The sequence below is a fragment of the Nycticebus coucang genome, chromosome 10 (genome assembly GCF_027406575.1).
Source record: "Nycticebus coucang isolate mNycCou1 chromosome 10, mNycCou1.pri, whole genome shotgun sequence".
NCBI lineage: Eukaryota > Metazoa > Chordata > Mammalia > Primates > Lorisidae > Nycticebus > Nycticebus coucang.
This window is the reverse complement of record NC_069789.1, coordinates 84532377-84548859: the sequence shown is the minus strand read 5'-3', so window position 1 is coordinate 84548859 and position 16483 is coordinate 84532377.

Below are 16483 nucleotides of genomic sequence, written 5' to 3'. Positions count from 1 at the left end.
TTTGGGGGAATTCATGGGTATCACCTAATTGGAAAACCAGAACCATTAGGAGACTTTGACAGACAGACAAATAGATGAATAGATGGATGGATGGATGGATGGATGGATGGATGGATGGATGGATGGATGGATGGATGGATGGATTAAAAGATGGCTGAGTAGACTTATTATAGGAATTTTCCTTTATGAAATTGTGATACCTGGTTAAGCAGGCTCTGTACAGGTGATACTGGAACTTGAAGACCACAGTGAAGGCAGCTGGGGAGGAAAACGAGGAAGAGTAAGAACAACAGAGAGCCCACAGCCCACGGGACAATCTGGAAAGCCTGTCAGTCCTTGTGTTCTCCAAACTTGATGGTGTGGCTGTCCAGCAGGACCCAAACACACACATCTGGCATCAGAGTCAGAAAGGCTAGAAGGTAGAGTGATCACAAGCCTCACTGCTGCTTCATGCAGAAGAGGTGGATCAGCAGGTCAGCAACAATGTGTGTAAGCTACAAATTGGCTTCTTCACACATTCCCCTCTAAATCTCACTCAAGAATCTGGCTTGTACCTTACCCAAAGGGACACATACAGGGAAGATAATTCTGGGAAACACACTTCACCTACCCAATCCACACAGGACAAAGCCACCACACTATCAAAAGCCTCCCTCTTAGCAGCTATGAATAAGCCAGCTACTGCCAGCAGCCTGGATGCCAGGGTGTCATAAGCCTGAACTTGCAGCATTAACCCATAGGAAGGCTCACGGAAGGATACAAAAGCACATTTGCATGAGTTTGCAGTGTCACCCAAACATGTCAAGGGACAGTATTGGAGGGGGATGCCTAGCCTGGCACAGCCACATCTCTTCTCCATCCCCAGCCCCCAGGCACTTGGACCATGTGAAGTGACCACACACTCTCATCTTTCCAACCTCACTGGCAGATGTTGCTGTCTCCTCCTAGGTTAGGATTTGTTCACTTTATAATTCACTTCTGACTGCTTCAGAAGGGACTCAGCCCTGCAGGAGGAAACAGAAAGGAGGGCCCCCTTCACACTCAGTTTCTGCTTTGATGTTTCATCTACAGCCTCACCACCCTAAACACACTGGATCTCATGTGATAATGTGTTTCATTGCAGGAACTTGCAATTAGCTGGGTTCTACTAGTGCTACTGTGAAAATGAAGGAAAACTGACTGGGGTTGGATAAAGATGAGTTAGATGTTATACGCCCACACCAGCATGCACAGAGATTATTAAACTCCTCATTAACCAAGCCAGGGCTTTGCCAGGACCTGGGGCAGGTGATCTGGGACTGTGAGCACATGGATGTCTCATCTGGGATGAGTACATCCAAAAAGGGAAGGTGGTGGGCAAGGGAGAGGGTGACTAATTCCTGAGGCCCCAGAAATTCCTCCTTCCCCTAAGAGCCCTGTGGGAGCATCAGCTATTCAGTCCCAGAGCAGCCTGTTTCCGCTTAGCAGACATGCACCACAGTGCTGATGCTCAATCTAACTTACCAGATGGCATTGAAAAGTCACAGCTTCTGTTTTCCTTACCCTGACAAGGTTTTAGAAGGGTAGAAATGGAACACTTCTTCCAAGTGAAATAGTGTCTGTTCTGGCACTGTGGCGACATCATTTCAACATGAGGGAGGGGGAAGGGTGTCGAGGTTCACACGTGAGCGTACACGTGTCTGTGTGGATAAGAAGCTTGGGTGAGGATAGAAGGTGTGATTCCTAACAATCTCCTCTCTTCTTGTGTCCTTGCAGCCTCCATTGCTGAAATGAAAAGCTCGGGTCACAGAAAAGGCACAGAGCACAGCCACAACATGCATCAGGTAAAAGCAAATTAAATGTATAAGCACCTAAGTTAAAATCAGTCTTTACAGAATGGACTAGCAAGAGCATCATCTTAATCAGGTGTAAAAGGGAAGGTGAACAGCCAGGAGAGAGATGACCCCTGATGGGAGCTCTGTTCTTACTTTTGGAGTACCTTCTATTAACAAACCAAGCTTTGCTGCTGTAAATGATGAGTTGCTCTGCAAAGCAATCCAGGGGAGCTGGTGAAGATTATCCAGGATGCTAACACAGAGAGTCAGCTGGGTCTGAAGAGGTCAAAAATTGGTGACTGATGGCAAAGCAGGCTGTGGGAGCTTTAGAGCCCAGATGTTGCACTGGAGCTGCTCCTGGCTCCTGGCCTAGTCCTAATTCTACTATTTCCTGGCAATTAGCAGGACAGATCCTGAGCCTTGGTTTCCTCACTCATAATATCACAGTATCAATACTGACATCAAGAAATGAGGTATGCATAAACACTTTGTAACTGACAAAGACAAAAATAAAGCTAACATTTGAGACTTTCCAAATGGTAATAACTATTACTTTTTTTATTTCAGATTAAAACGAGGATACAAATGATTAGGTTACATGGTTTGCTTTTGTAAGGTTCAGTTGTAGTTAACATCCTTCATTCAGGAAGTACCCCATATACCCATGCAATGTACCCACTGGGTTGGAACTTATCCAGCCCTTTCCCTCCCACACTTGAATGTAATTGAGTTTTTCTCTTATTTGAGCACAACATTATTAATCTACTAGCTTCAATGTAGTACTGAATACATGTAATGCTTGTTTATCCATTCTTATGATACTTCATAAAATTAGAATGTTCTCCAAATTCCTCCAGGTTGTTACAAAGATACAAAATCTCCATCTTTTTATGGCTGATGAGTATTCCATGATGTACCTATATCACAATTTATTAATCTATGTGTTGAAGGGCACTTGGGTTATTTTCATATCTTGATGATATGGTGAGTATAACCTGAAGTCAGGTAAAGTGATGCCCCCAGATTTGTTCTTATTTCATAAAATTGTATTGGCTGTTCGGGTTTTTTTCTGTTTTCATACAAAATGTAGAACTATTTCTTCAATGTCTTCAAAGTATGACATTGGAATTTTAATGGAGATTGCATTAAATCTGTAGTTTGCTGTGAGCAGTATAGACATTTTAACAACGTTGACTCTCAGCAGCTGGCTTACTCACACAAACATACAAATTACAGGTAATAGACACTATTTATGTTCATTGATTGTTTGATCCTTCTAATGATCTATTTTATACTTAAGGAAATTGAATCTAAAAAGGTTAAGAAACTGTTTCAAAGTCACACAGGTAGTAAGTAGAATTGCTAAGGTTTCAACTCAGGCTTTTGACTTTGAAGTCTATCTGTTCATCTTTATTCCTTTCTGCCTGCCTCTCAATGCCATGATTAGCCACAGTCAGCCAAAAGTAGCTATTTCCCATCTCATACTTCTGATTTCAGGCTTTATATCTTTTTTCAGGTTCATATCTTTAACTTTGAAGAAATATACATAGATTACATTTGATATCTATAACACAGTATCTTGGAGATTACATCCTGTTGCAGCCCACTTGAGTCTGGATTTTAAAACTTTTATCTTCCCCAACATGTATTTTAACCTTCATTCTGGGCCCTGTTTGTACCTCCAGGAAGAACAGGTTCTTAATTCTTTTTTGGCCATGTGGAACTTCCTAGATCTTCTTCCTGGGCTAGTTTATAGTGAAAGCAACGCCTTTGTTCTTTGAGACTTGTCTTCCCTCTTAGGATATCAAACATCCTGTTTCTTCCAATATCAGATAAATACTGAGTCTTGCAGTCCAGCTGAGTCTTGCAGTCTTTCTGGACCAGCAAAATAATCACAGCCTTTGCACTTGAGTTGAACCTACTGCAAGAAAAATTATTCCTTCTTGATAATCTATGTCCTTATTCCCCAAGCATCAAGCTCAAGCGACTGTGAGGAAAGCCGAACTTTGTGCTGGTCAGGGCTGGAGGAGGATGTGGCCATATTTTGGCATCATTAAACTGGTCAACCAGCTGCAAGACATTACCAGCTGCCATGTTAATCATTAATGAGGCAGACAGTGCCTGTTGCCTGTGTAGTGAACCAAACATTATGACTTGAGATTTCATTTCATTTAAAATTAACTCACAGAATGAAGAATCAGCCTCCAGCTTGTGAGAGACAGAGCTGTTGGCACAAAGAGGAGACTGACAGGCCAGAAGCACAAAGGGAACATAAAGTCCCTCATTGAGATGATCCAACTGTTTATATACAGACCATGTCTTTTAAATTCAACTCCATCTTTGTGTTCCCAAGCACAGCCTCTGCGTCCCCTCTTCTTCCTGCTATGGCATGTGCTGACACTTCTCCAAATTACCTTTACTATGTCTTTAAATTTAGGCATACTGGGAATACAGTTCTACTATTTATTATTGGAATACTATTTATTGTATTTTCTTACTTAAGAAAGACAAACACATTTTTTAAAACTTTCATTGTGTTTACAAAAGAATTAACGAAAATTTTCATAATGCTTAAACCCACACAAAGGTAAAGAGAATAATAAAATGAACTGTGATGAATCCACCATTCTTTTTCAGTAATTATCAACATTTTACTAATCATCTTTCATTCTCCCCAGATTTTTTTGTTTGTTTTTCCTGGAATATTTTAAAGCAAAACCAAGACATCATGCCATTCTACCCAAAAATTATCTTGTATTGATCTCTAATTGATTAGAACACTGCTATCTATTTATCTATGCATACGCAACCACTGTGCCATTGTTAGACCCAACAAAAATTAACAAGCACTTATTAATACTGCCAAATAATGAAAGCACATTCAAATTTTTCTCATTGTCACAAACATGTCCATTTATAATTGGTTGTTCTATTTAGGATCTAAACAAGGTTTACACATGGCATTTGGTTGTTAGGTGTTATTTTACATAACACTTTTCCATTCCTTTCCCCACTTCTACACTATTTCCTGGTCTAGTTAGTAAAATTAGGTAATTTGTTCTCTAAAATGTACTATATTCTGAATTTGGCTGACTGCTTCCTCATGGTGTTAACATGTTCTTCTAGCCTCAATATTTTCTGTAAACTGAAAGTTAAAGCTGGAGGTTTGAGTAGATTCAAGTTTAACTTTTTAAGTGAAAATCATTCATAGATAGTGCTATATACTTCCTATTGCATCATATCATGAGACACATGATGTTTGGCTGTCCCATTTTTGGTGATGCTAAGATTGATCAATGGGCTCCGATCTCTCCATTATAATGCTCCTCATTAATCATTCACCTAATACACTGTGCATCTATTCATGATTATCTCATTAAAAATGGCAAAATAGGTCAGTTCATTCTGGTCAAGGGAACAATACAACAAGAGGACATTTCAATTCTAAATATTTATGCACCCAACTTAAATGTTGTTAGATTTATGAAACAGACTTTGATTGGTCTGAGCAATATGATATCCCATAATACCATAATAAGTAGGGACTTTAACACCCCTCTGGCAGAACTTGATCCGCCAAACAGAAACTAAACAAAGATATAAGGGACTTAAATGTGTCCCTAGAATGAATAGGCTTAATAGACATAAACAGAACACAACATCCCAAAGGTAAGTAATATATGTTCTTCTCATCAGCCCAAGAAACATACTCCAAAATAGATCATACCCTAGGATACAAATCAAACCTCAACAAAATTAAAGTAATTGAAATTATACCTTGTATTTTCTCAGACTACAAGGCAATAAAAGTGGAGCTCAACTCCAACAAAACATTTCATCCCCACAGAAAGGCATGGAAATTTAACAACCTCATGCTGAAGGACAGTTGGGTCAAGGAAGAGATAAAGGAGGAAATTGTTAAATTCCTTGAACATGACAACAATGAAGCTACAAGTTACCAAAATCTGTAGGATTCTACAAAAGTGATCCCAAGAGAGAAATTTATCACAATAGATGCTCACATCCAAAAAAACAGAACAGAAGCACATCAATAACCTAATGAATCATTTTAAAGAAATGGAAAAAGAAGAGTGATTTAATCCCAAACCTGTGGAAGAAAAGAAATAACCAAAATAAAATCAGAAATAAATGAAATTAGAAACAAAAGAACTATTCAGAAAATCAATGAAACAAAAGGTTAGTTCTTCAAAAAGATAAATAAAATTGGTAAAACTTTGACCAGATTAACTAGAAACAGGAAAGTAAAATCTCTAATAACTTCAATCAGAAATAAAAAGGGGAAATAACAACAAATACCACAGAGCTATTAGAGATTATCTCTGAGTACTACAAAAAACTCGATGCCCAGAAATTTGACAATGTGGAGGAAATGGACCAATACCTAGAATCACACCATTTTCCTAGACTTAACCAGGAAGAAATAGAGCTCTTGAACAGACCAATATCAAGCCCTAAGATTGAAGAAACAATAAAAAAGCTTCCAACAACAACAAAAAAGCCCTGAACCAGATGGCTTCACACTAGAATTATATTAAAACTTCAAAGAAGAGCTTGTACCTATACTGCAGAAACTATTCCAAAATCTTCAAAAGGAAGAAATGTTCCCCAGCATGCCCTATGAAGCAATCATCACCCTGATATCAAAACCAGGAAAGGACCAACTAAAAAGAACTACAGACCATTTTACTAATGAATATTGATGCAAAAATAATAAAATCTTAGCCAATAGATTATAGCTACACATTTAAAAATATATGTATCATGATCAAGTAGGCATCATCCCTGGGATGCAAGGCTGGTTTAACATACACAAATCCATCAATCTAATTCACCATATCTATAGAAGCAAAAAAAAAAAAAAAAAAGATCATATGATCCTCTCAATAGATACAGAAAAAGAATTTGATAAAATTTAGCATCCTTTTCTAACAAGAATGCTTAGGAAAAATAGGCATAGCTGGCAATTTCTTAAACTGATTGAAGATATCTACAACAAACCCACAGCTAGTATTATACTGGATAGAGTAAAACTGAAAGCTTTTCCACTGAGAACTGGAAGATGTCCAAGGATGTCCTCTATCACCACTACTATTCAACATAATGCAATCAGGCAAGAGAAGGATACAAAGGGCATTCAAATGAGAGCAGAGGAGGTCAAACTTTCGCTCTTTGCTGATGATATGATCTTATACTTAGAAAACCCCAGAGACTCAACCACAGGACTCCTGGAAGTGATCAAGAAATACAATAACATCTCAGGGTAAAAAATCAATTTCCACAAATCAGCAGCCTTTGTATACACCAATAACAGCCCAGTTGAAGCTAATCAAAGACACAATTACCTTCACAGTAGCTTTAAATAAAAGTAAATAACTAGAAATATACCTAAAAAAAGAGGTGAAGGACTTCTACAAAAAAAATTATGAAACCCTAAGAAAAGAAATAGCAGAAGACATTAACAAATTGAAGAACATACCATGCTCTCAGATGGGAAGAACCAATATTGTGAAAATGTCAATACCCAAAGCAATCTACAGATTCAACGCAATTCCCATTAAAATACCAACATCATATTTTGAAGAACTGGAAAAAACAGTACTTAATTTTGTATGGAACCAGAAAAAAAACTTGTATAGCCAAGGCAAAATTTAGTAATAAAAACAAAGCTGGAGATATTACTCTGCCAGACTTTAGGCTATAGTACAAGTTCACAGTGATCAAAACAGCATGGTACTGGCACAAAAATAGACACATAGACATAAGAACTGAATAGAAAACTTAGAGAACTGAATAACCACATGTAAAAGACTGAAACTGGACTCATACCTTTCACCACTTGCAAAAATTGATTCAAGATAGAAAAAAGATTTAAATCTAAGTCACGAAACAATAAGAATCCTAGGAGAAAGTGTGGGGAAAACTCTTGAGGATGTCAGCCTAGGGATGACAATGACTCAATGCAATTGCAACAGAAATAAAAATAAACAAATGGAACTCAATTAAACTGAAAAGTTTCTGAACAGCTAAGGACACAACAATCTAAGCAAATAGACAACCTTCAGAATGGGAAAAGATATTTTCATGTTATGAATCTAAGGTTTGATAACCAAGATCTATACAGAACTCAAATTATTCAACAAAAAAGAGCAAGCAATCCTGCCTATATCTGGGCAAGAGACATGAACAGAACCTTCTCTGAGGAAGGCAGATAAATGGCTAACAAACATATGAAAAAATGCTCACCATACCCAATCATTAGAGAAATGCAAATCAAAACGGCCCTGAGACATCACCAAATCCCAGTAAGATTAGCCCACATAACAAAATCCCAAAGTTGCAGATGCTGGTGCACATGTGGAGAAAGGGGAACACTTTTACACTGTTGGTGGGATTGCAAACTAATAGTCTCTTTGGAAATAAGTATGGAGAATCCTCAAATAACTCCAATTAGACCTCCCATTTGACCCCAATATAACACTACTAGCTATCTACCCAGAAGAAAAAAAATATCATCTAATCATAAAGACATTGGCACTAGATTGTAAACTAAGCTGTGATTTTAATCACCAAGGCCAGGTTACCCTGCTCCTGCCTCCCACATTAATGATGGAATCTTCAGAGTACGATATAGAGCGGCAGCCCATCAGAAGAGTCCGCCCCAAGAGCGACACACCATAGCTGGTGGATGCCAGAAGCTCCTTCCACCTCAGGGCAGGTCATTTCCAGCCTTCTGACACATAGAAGAAAATGCATAGAGATTCAGGGGTAGAGACCATGAATTAAGAAAATAGCTTGGAGGGTGGAGACAAGATGGCTGACTGAAGCCAGCTTTCCACAGAGGCTCCCGTCCAGAAGGAGAGTTAAAGGACAGAAATTTAGCAAGTAACCTGGTGGATTAGAGCTGCACCAAGAGAGAAGGTTGGAGAATGCACATCTACCCTGCTGAGGTGAGCTGAGACCCCAACGATACAAACAACAGGTACAAAATCTATCACCAAGCAAACGGGAGTCCCCTCCCCCATGAGAACTGCTCAAAGTGCCCCACAAACAAACGAGCAGAGTTCAAAGGTCCTACCACTCCACAGGAGAGACCTTCTAAAAACTGGACCTAACTCCCCTACTAGGGTGCCACGGATTTTTCCTGCCACACATAAAACTGTACAAAACTGTATATATTCTCTACCTGCTAATTTGAGCTCCCAGCACTCCCCTGCACTCTCACTCTGAGGTCTGGAGGCCTGTCCCCCAGGAGTCCAGATTCTTGGGTGATTTCTTGAGGGATGTGGACACGGCCTATACTGCAGCTGGTCAGTGCTGATTCTGTGGCATAGGAGTGAGGAGAGGATGGTCAGCTTAGGGGTAACCACAACGGAGCAGTGGTGCCCCGAGGTGCAGAGCAACAGCCAATTTTGGCAACAATAAGGCTCACTCCCATATATTCAGAAGCCACACTCCCTGTCTCCCTGGGCAACTAGAACAGGCCGGGCACCTTCTAAGGTGGTAACCACCGTGGAACAGATCTGGGACGGAAACACAGGCCCGGTGAGTAAAAGGTTTGCCTGAGGCGGTACTGGCCTGGGTGGAGCGCGGGGACTAGAAATGCATGCACAGAGCCAGGAAGTTCCCAGGGCAGGCTGACCTAGAGGACCGCTTTACTGAGCCTAAGATGCACACGGCCCTCAGGGGATCGTCATCCTACAGACAAAGAAAAGCAGGAGGCTAGAACAGACAGCTAACCAAATACAAACCTGCAGGAGCAAAGACAGGGACTGAGGCGCAGACTGTGGAAACTCAAAACAGCTTCTCTTCTGCAGGGCAATTTAGTAGGGTCAGAAACAAATTCCCGCAAAGTTGTTCTGTTCTGTCACTAACATCAATCACGGGCGGGGCTGGAACTAAGTGAACACCCCCAGCCTCCATCAAGCATATGAGGTTGTCAAACCTCACCTCCCCCTGCTGGATAGAGGCAGAGCACAGCGGCATGGATGAGCAGAAATAAATTTCCTTGTAATTCAAGCAGGTGCAAACACCTGGAGTATCTGTTCACTACAGGCAACTGGGTCACAGCCCTGCAGGGCTATCAGTGACTGGGTGTGACAGATGTGCAAGGTAGGGAAGGAGGCTTCCACCTTCCCAAACTAATCTATTTGTTGGGTGGGTCCTCCTGACTCCATGGAGCACTGGAGTAAGCCATATCTGAGTTGTCACTAGACCCCTGCTATCCAGTTGCCAGAGACCTTTTAATCTCTCCCACCTGAGACAGGTGCAGACAGAGACAACTGATTTGGACCTTTTGAACTGAGCCAATCGCCTGAGGACTATTCAAGTGGTGCCCTGGGTGTGTGGTTGCAGGAAGGTTTGATTTTCCTTTTCCAATTGTTGCCCGTGGGGGGGCAAGGTGACTTAATTGCTGGTATTTCTCCACAGCTGAGACTTCAAACCAGAGTAACTGTTTTACTAGGGTCGAACAGAGCAGCTGAAAACAAAAACGAACCACTTAGCCACACCACACCAAACAGGTCCCCAGTTTCTCAGGACATAGCACTGTTCGGGTCTTCGACAAACCTCCAGAGGAAAAATCAAACGGTGTAAAACAATCATGGGGTGGAATCAGCTGAAAAACTCTGGTAACTTGGATAACCAGAATAGATCAAACCCCACACACACAAGCAAAGATATGGCAGATGTAACTGAAGATCCCATTCATAAACAGCTGGCCGAGATGTCAGAAATTGAAATCAAAATTTGGATTGCAAACAAAATTAATAGAACGGAGGAAAATTTGGAATTAGAAATTCGAGGAGCAATTCAAAAGTTGGAATTAGAAATTCAAGGACAAATTCAAAAATTGTCTCAAGAATTTAACAAATTTAAAGACAAAACCACCAAAGATTTTGACACACTGAAGCAAGAATTTGCAGCCCTCAAAGATCTGAAAAATACAGTAGAATCCCTCAGTAACAAAGTGGACCAAGGAGAAGAAAGGATTTCTGACATTGAAGACAAAGCCTTTGAACACTCCCAAACTCTCAAAGAGGAAGAGAAATGGAGAGCAAAAATGGATCATTCTTTCAGAGAGCTCTGAGATAATTTGAAGAAGGCTAATATCTGCCTCATTGGAATCCCTGAAAGTGATGAAGTGGCCTCACAAGGCACAGAGGCCATTCTCCATGAAATTATGAAAGAAAATTTTCCAGACATGCCCTAAGAGATTCTGAAATTCAGATAGCAGACATTTTCAGAACGCCAGCATGACTCAATCCGAATAACACATCCCCCAGGCATATCATAATTAACTTCACTAAAGTTAATATGAAGGAGAAAATTCTGAAAGCAGCCAGACGTAAGAAATCCATTACCTACAAAGGGAAGAATATTTATATGACTGCAGATCTCTCTGCTAAAACTTTTCAAGCCAGAATAGTGTGTTCATCGACTTTTAATCTCCTAAATCAAAATAGCTATCAACCCCAGATCCTGTACCCAGCTAAACTGAGTTTCATTTATGATGGAGAAATTAAATACTTTAATGACATTCTATGTTTAAGAAATTTGCCATAACCAAACCAGCTCTTCAGGATATTCTCAGACCTATCCTCCATAATGACCAGCCCAATCATCTACCACAAAAGTAAATTCACTCAAAAACTTTTGGTCAAACTACAACTTCCACAGTGATGAAAGGATCAAAAATGTCCACTAGACATTCGAAAAACTCGATACCCAAAATTTTACCAGACTTATCAATATTCTCCATTAATGTGAACGGCTTAAACTGCCCTCTAAAGAGGGACAGGTTAACTGACTGGATACAAAAACTCAGGCCAGATATTTGCTGAATACAAGAGTCACATCTTACCTTAAAAGATAAATATAGACTCAGGGTGAAAGGATGGTCGTCCATATTTCAGGCAAATGGTAATCAGGAAAAAGCAGGTCTTGTGATTCTATTTATAACACAATAGGCTTTAAACCAACAAAAGTAAGGAAGGATAAGAATTGTCACTTCATATTTGTTAAGGGTAATACTCAATATAATGAGATTTTAATTATTAATATTTATGCACCTAACCAGAATGCACTTCAATTTATAAGAGAAACTCTAACAGACATGAGCAACTTGATTTCCTCCAGCTCCATAATAGTTGGAGATTTCAACAATCCTTTAAAAGTGTTGGATAGATCCTCCAATAAGAAACTGAGCAAAGAAATTTTAGATTTAAACCTAACCATACAAAATTTGGATTTAGCAGACATCTACAGAACATTTCATCCCAACAAAACTGAATACACATATTTCTCATCAGTCCGTGGAACATACTGCAAAATCGATCACATCTTAGGTCACAAGTCTAACCTCATTAAATTTAAACGAATAGAAATTATTCTTTGCATCTTCTCAGAACACCATGGAATAAAAGTTGAACTCAGTAACAACAGGAATCTGCATACTCATACAAAAACATGGAAGTTAAATAACCTTATTCTGAATGATAGCTAGGTCAGAGATGACATGAAGAAGGAAATTGCCAAATTTTTGGAACAAAATGACAATGAAGACACAAATTATCAGAACCTCTGGGATACTGCAAATGCAGTCCCAAGAGGGAAATTTATAGCACTGCAAGCCTTCCTCAAGAGAACGGAAAGAGAGGAAGTTAACAACTTAATGGGACATCTCAAGCAACTGGAAAAGGAAGAACATTCCAACCCCAAACTTAGTAGAAGAAAAGAAATAACCAAAATTAGAGCAGAATTAAATGAAATTGAAAACAGAAGAATTATACAACAGATCAATAAATCAAAAAGTTTATTTTTTGAAAAGGTGAATAAAATAGATAAACCTTTGGCTAACCTAACAAGGAAAAAAAAGAGTAAAATCTCTAATCTCATAAATCAGAAATGACAAAGACGAAATAACAACAGACTCCTCAGAAATTAAAAAAATCCTTAATGAATATTACAAGAAACTTTATTCTTAGAAATATGAAAAATGAAGGAAATTGACCAATACTTGGAAGCACGTCACCTTCCAAAACTTAGCCAGAATCAAGTGGAAATGTTGAAATATCAAGTTCTGAAATAGCATCAACCATACAAAATCTCCCTACAAAGAAAAGCCTGGGACCAGATGGCTTCATGTCAGAATTCTATCAAACCTTTAAAGCGGAACTAGTACCTATATTACTCAACCTGTTCCAAAATGTAGAAAAAGAAGGAAGACTACCCAACATGTTCTATGAAGCAAACATCATCCTGATCCCCAAACCAGGAAAAGACCCAACAAGAAAAGAAAATTATAGACCAATACCACTAATGAATATAGATGCAAAAATATTCAACAAAATCCTAATGAACAGAATCCAGCAACACATCAAAAAATTTTACATCATGATCAAGTCGGTTTTATCCCAGGGTCTCAAGGCTGGTTCAATATACATAAATCTGTAATTATAATTCTGCACATAAACAAATTAAAAACCAAAGACCATATGATTCTCTCAATTGATGCAGAAAAAGCTTTTGATAATATCCAGCCTCCCTTCATGATCAGAACACTTAAGAAAATTGGTATAGAAGGGACATTTCTCAAACTGTTAGAGGCCATCTACAGCAAACCCACAGCCAATATCATATTGAATAGAGTTAAACTGAAATCATTTCCACTCAGATCAGGAACCACACAAGGCTGCCCATTGTCTCCACTGCTCTTTAACATTGTAATGGAAGTTTTAGGCCATCGCAATTAGGGAAGAAAAGGTGATCAAGGGTATCCATATAGGGTCAGAAGAGATCAAACTTTGGCTCTTCACAGATGATATGATTGTATATCTGGAAACACCAGGGACTCTGCTACAAAACTCTTAGAAGTGATCAAGGAATACAGCAGCATCTCAGGTTACAAAATCAACATTCATAAATCGGTAGCCTTTATATATACCAACAATAGTCAAGCTGAAAAAACAGTTAAGGACTCTATTCCATTCACAGTAGTGCCAAAGAAGATGAAAGATTTGGGAGTTTATCTAACAAAGGACATGAAAGAAAGATCTCTATAAAGAGAACTATGAAACTCTAAGAAAAGAAATAGCTGAAGATGTTAACAGATGGAAAAACATACCATGCTTATGGCTGGAAAGAATCAACCTTGTTACAATGTCCATACTACCCAAAGCAATATACAATTTTAATGCAATCCCTATTAAAGCTTCACTGTCATACTTCAAAGATCTTGAAAAAATAATACTTCATTTTATATGGAATCAGAAAACACCTCGAATAGCCAAGACATTACTCAGAAATAAAAACAAAGCAGGAGGAATCACGCTACCAGACCCTCAGACTGTACTATAAATTGAGTGATCAAAACAGCATGGTACTGGCACAAAAACAGAGAAGTAGATGTCTAGAACAGAATAGAGAACCAAGAGACGAATCCAGCTACTTACCGTTATTTGATCTTTGACAAGCCAATGAAAAACATTCAGTGGGGACAAGATTCCCTATTTAACAAATGGTGCTGAGTGAACTGGCTGGCAACCTGTAGAAGACTGAAACTGGACCCACACCTTTCACCATTAACTAAGTTAGACTCCTACTGGATTAAAGATTTAAAGTTAGGACATGGAACTATAAAAATACTATGAATGCAGGGAAAACCCTTGAAGAAATGCAAATCAAAACTACCTTGAGATACCATCTAACTCCAGTAAGATTGGCCCATATCACAAAATGCCAAGAGATGTTGGCATGGATGTGGAGAAAAGGGAACACTTCTACACTGCTGGTGGGAATGCAAATTAATACATTCCTTTTGGAAAGATGTTTGGAGAACACTTAGAGATCTACAAATAGATCTGCCATTCAATCCTATAATTCCTCTACTACATATATACTCAGAAGACCAAAAATCACATCATAACAAAGGTATTTGTACCAGAATGTTTAATGCAGCCCAATTCATAATTGGTAAGTCATGGAAAAAGCCCCAGTGCCCTTCAATCCACGAATAGATTAATAAATGGTGGTATATGTACACCATGGAATATTATGAAGCCTTAAAGAAAGATGGAGACTTTACCTCTTTCATGTTTACATGGATGAAGCTGGAACATATTCTTCTTAGTAAAGTATCTCAAGAATGGAAGAAAAAGTATCCAATGTACTCAGCCCTACTATGAAACTAATTTATGCCTTTCACATGAAAGTTATAACCCAGTTTTAACCTAAGAATAGGGGAAGGGGAGAAGAAGGGGAGGGAGGGGGGAGAGAGAGGGGAGGCTGGGGAGAGGATGGGCAGAAGGAGGGTAATTGGTGGGACTACACCTGTAGTGCATCTTACAAGGGTACATGTGAAACTTAGTAAATTTAGAATATAAATGTCTTAACACAATAACTAAGAAAATGCCAGGAAGGCCATGTTAACCAGTGTGATGAAAATGTGTCAAACGGTCTATAAAACCAGTGTATGGTACCCCATTATCACATTAATGTACACAGCTATGATTTAACAATAAAAAAGAAAAAAAATCACATTAATGTACACAGCTATGATTTAACAATAAAAAAAAAAAATCTCCAAGATGTGGAAACAACCTAAATACCAGTAAACTCAGAAATGTCTTAACAAACTGTGGTATATGTATACCATATTGAATACTGAATGCTATTCACCCATAAAAAAGGATGGTAACTTTACATTTTTTGTGTTAACCTGGATGGAGTTGAAACATTTTTCTCGGTGAAGTATCACAAGAATGGAAAAGCAAACATCCAGTGTACTCAGTACTAACATGAAGCCAGTAGACAATCTAACTCACACTCACATAAGAGAAAAACTCAATTTAATTCAAGTTGGCGGGGAGGAAGAGTGAGGGAGGGGAGAGATGGGAGGAGGGTATTCCCACTTAATGGGCACAATGTAGGGGTGTATAGCACACTTTGGGGCGTAAGACACAACTAGAAGAGCTAACAAATTCAAATATTGTGGTGGGGGGGGTTCAAATTCAAATATGGTGACCTGGTTTCACATTAACCTGAAATTAAAAACAAAACAAAAAAAAATGGAAATGGAAATTTTCAAAATCCACTATTACTTTTTTATCTACTAAATGGAATTCTGTAAAGAAAGACTAATTTTATCAACTATTGAGTTCCCTGAATATAATTCCTACAGGAACGTCAAGATAACTGCTTTATTCTTCCCATTATTTGCCAATCTTCAGAATGTTAAGTTGTGTCCTAGAAATACCCAGTAGTGACCAAGTGTGTTTTTAGTATCAGTTTGAAGTTACTGGTTCTCACATGTTTGATGTGTTTCAACTAAATATAGTTATTATGACATTTTTGTATGTACATATGTAAAGATATTATATCTTTTTAATTATTATTTTATCCCAATGTATGCTTGTGGGAGTACTTTAGAGTTGGTTTCATTATTCCTTGACATGATCTATTAGAATTTTTTAAAAACATTTTTATCATGGCAAAATATATAGCATAAAGTTTGCAATTTCAACCATTTTAAAAACATAAAGCAGTAATATCAATTACTTTTGAATGTTATGCAACCATCACCACTATTGATTTCCAAAATATTTTCATCATCCCAAAAAGAAAAATTTGTATCCATTAAATAATAATTCCAT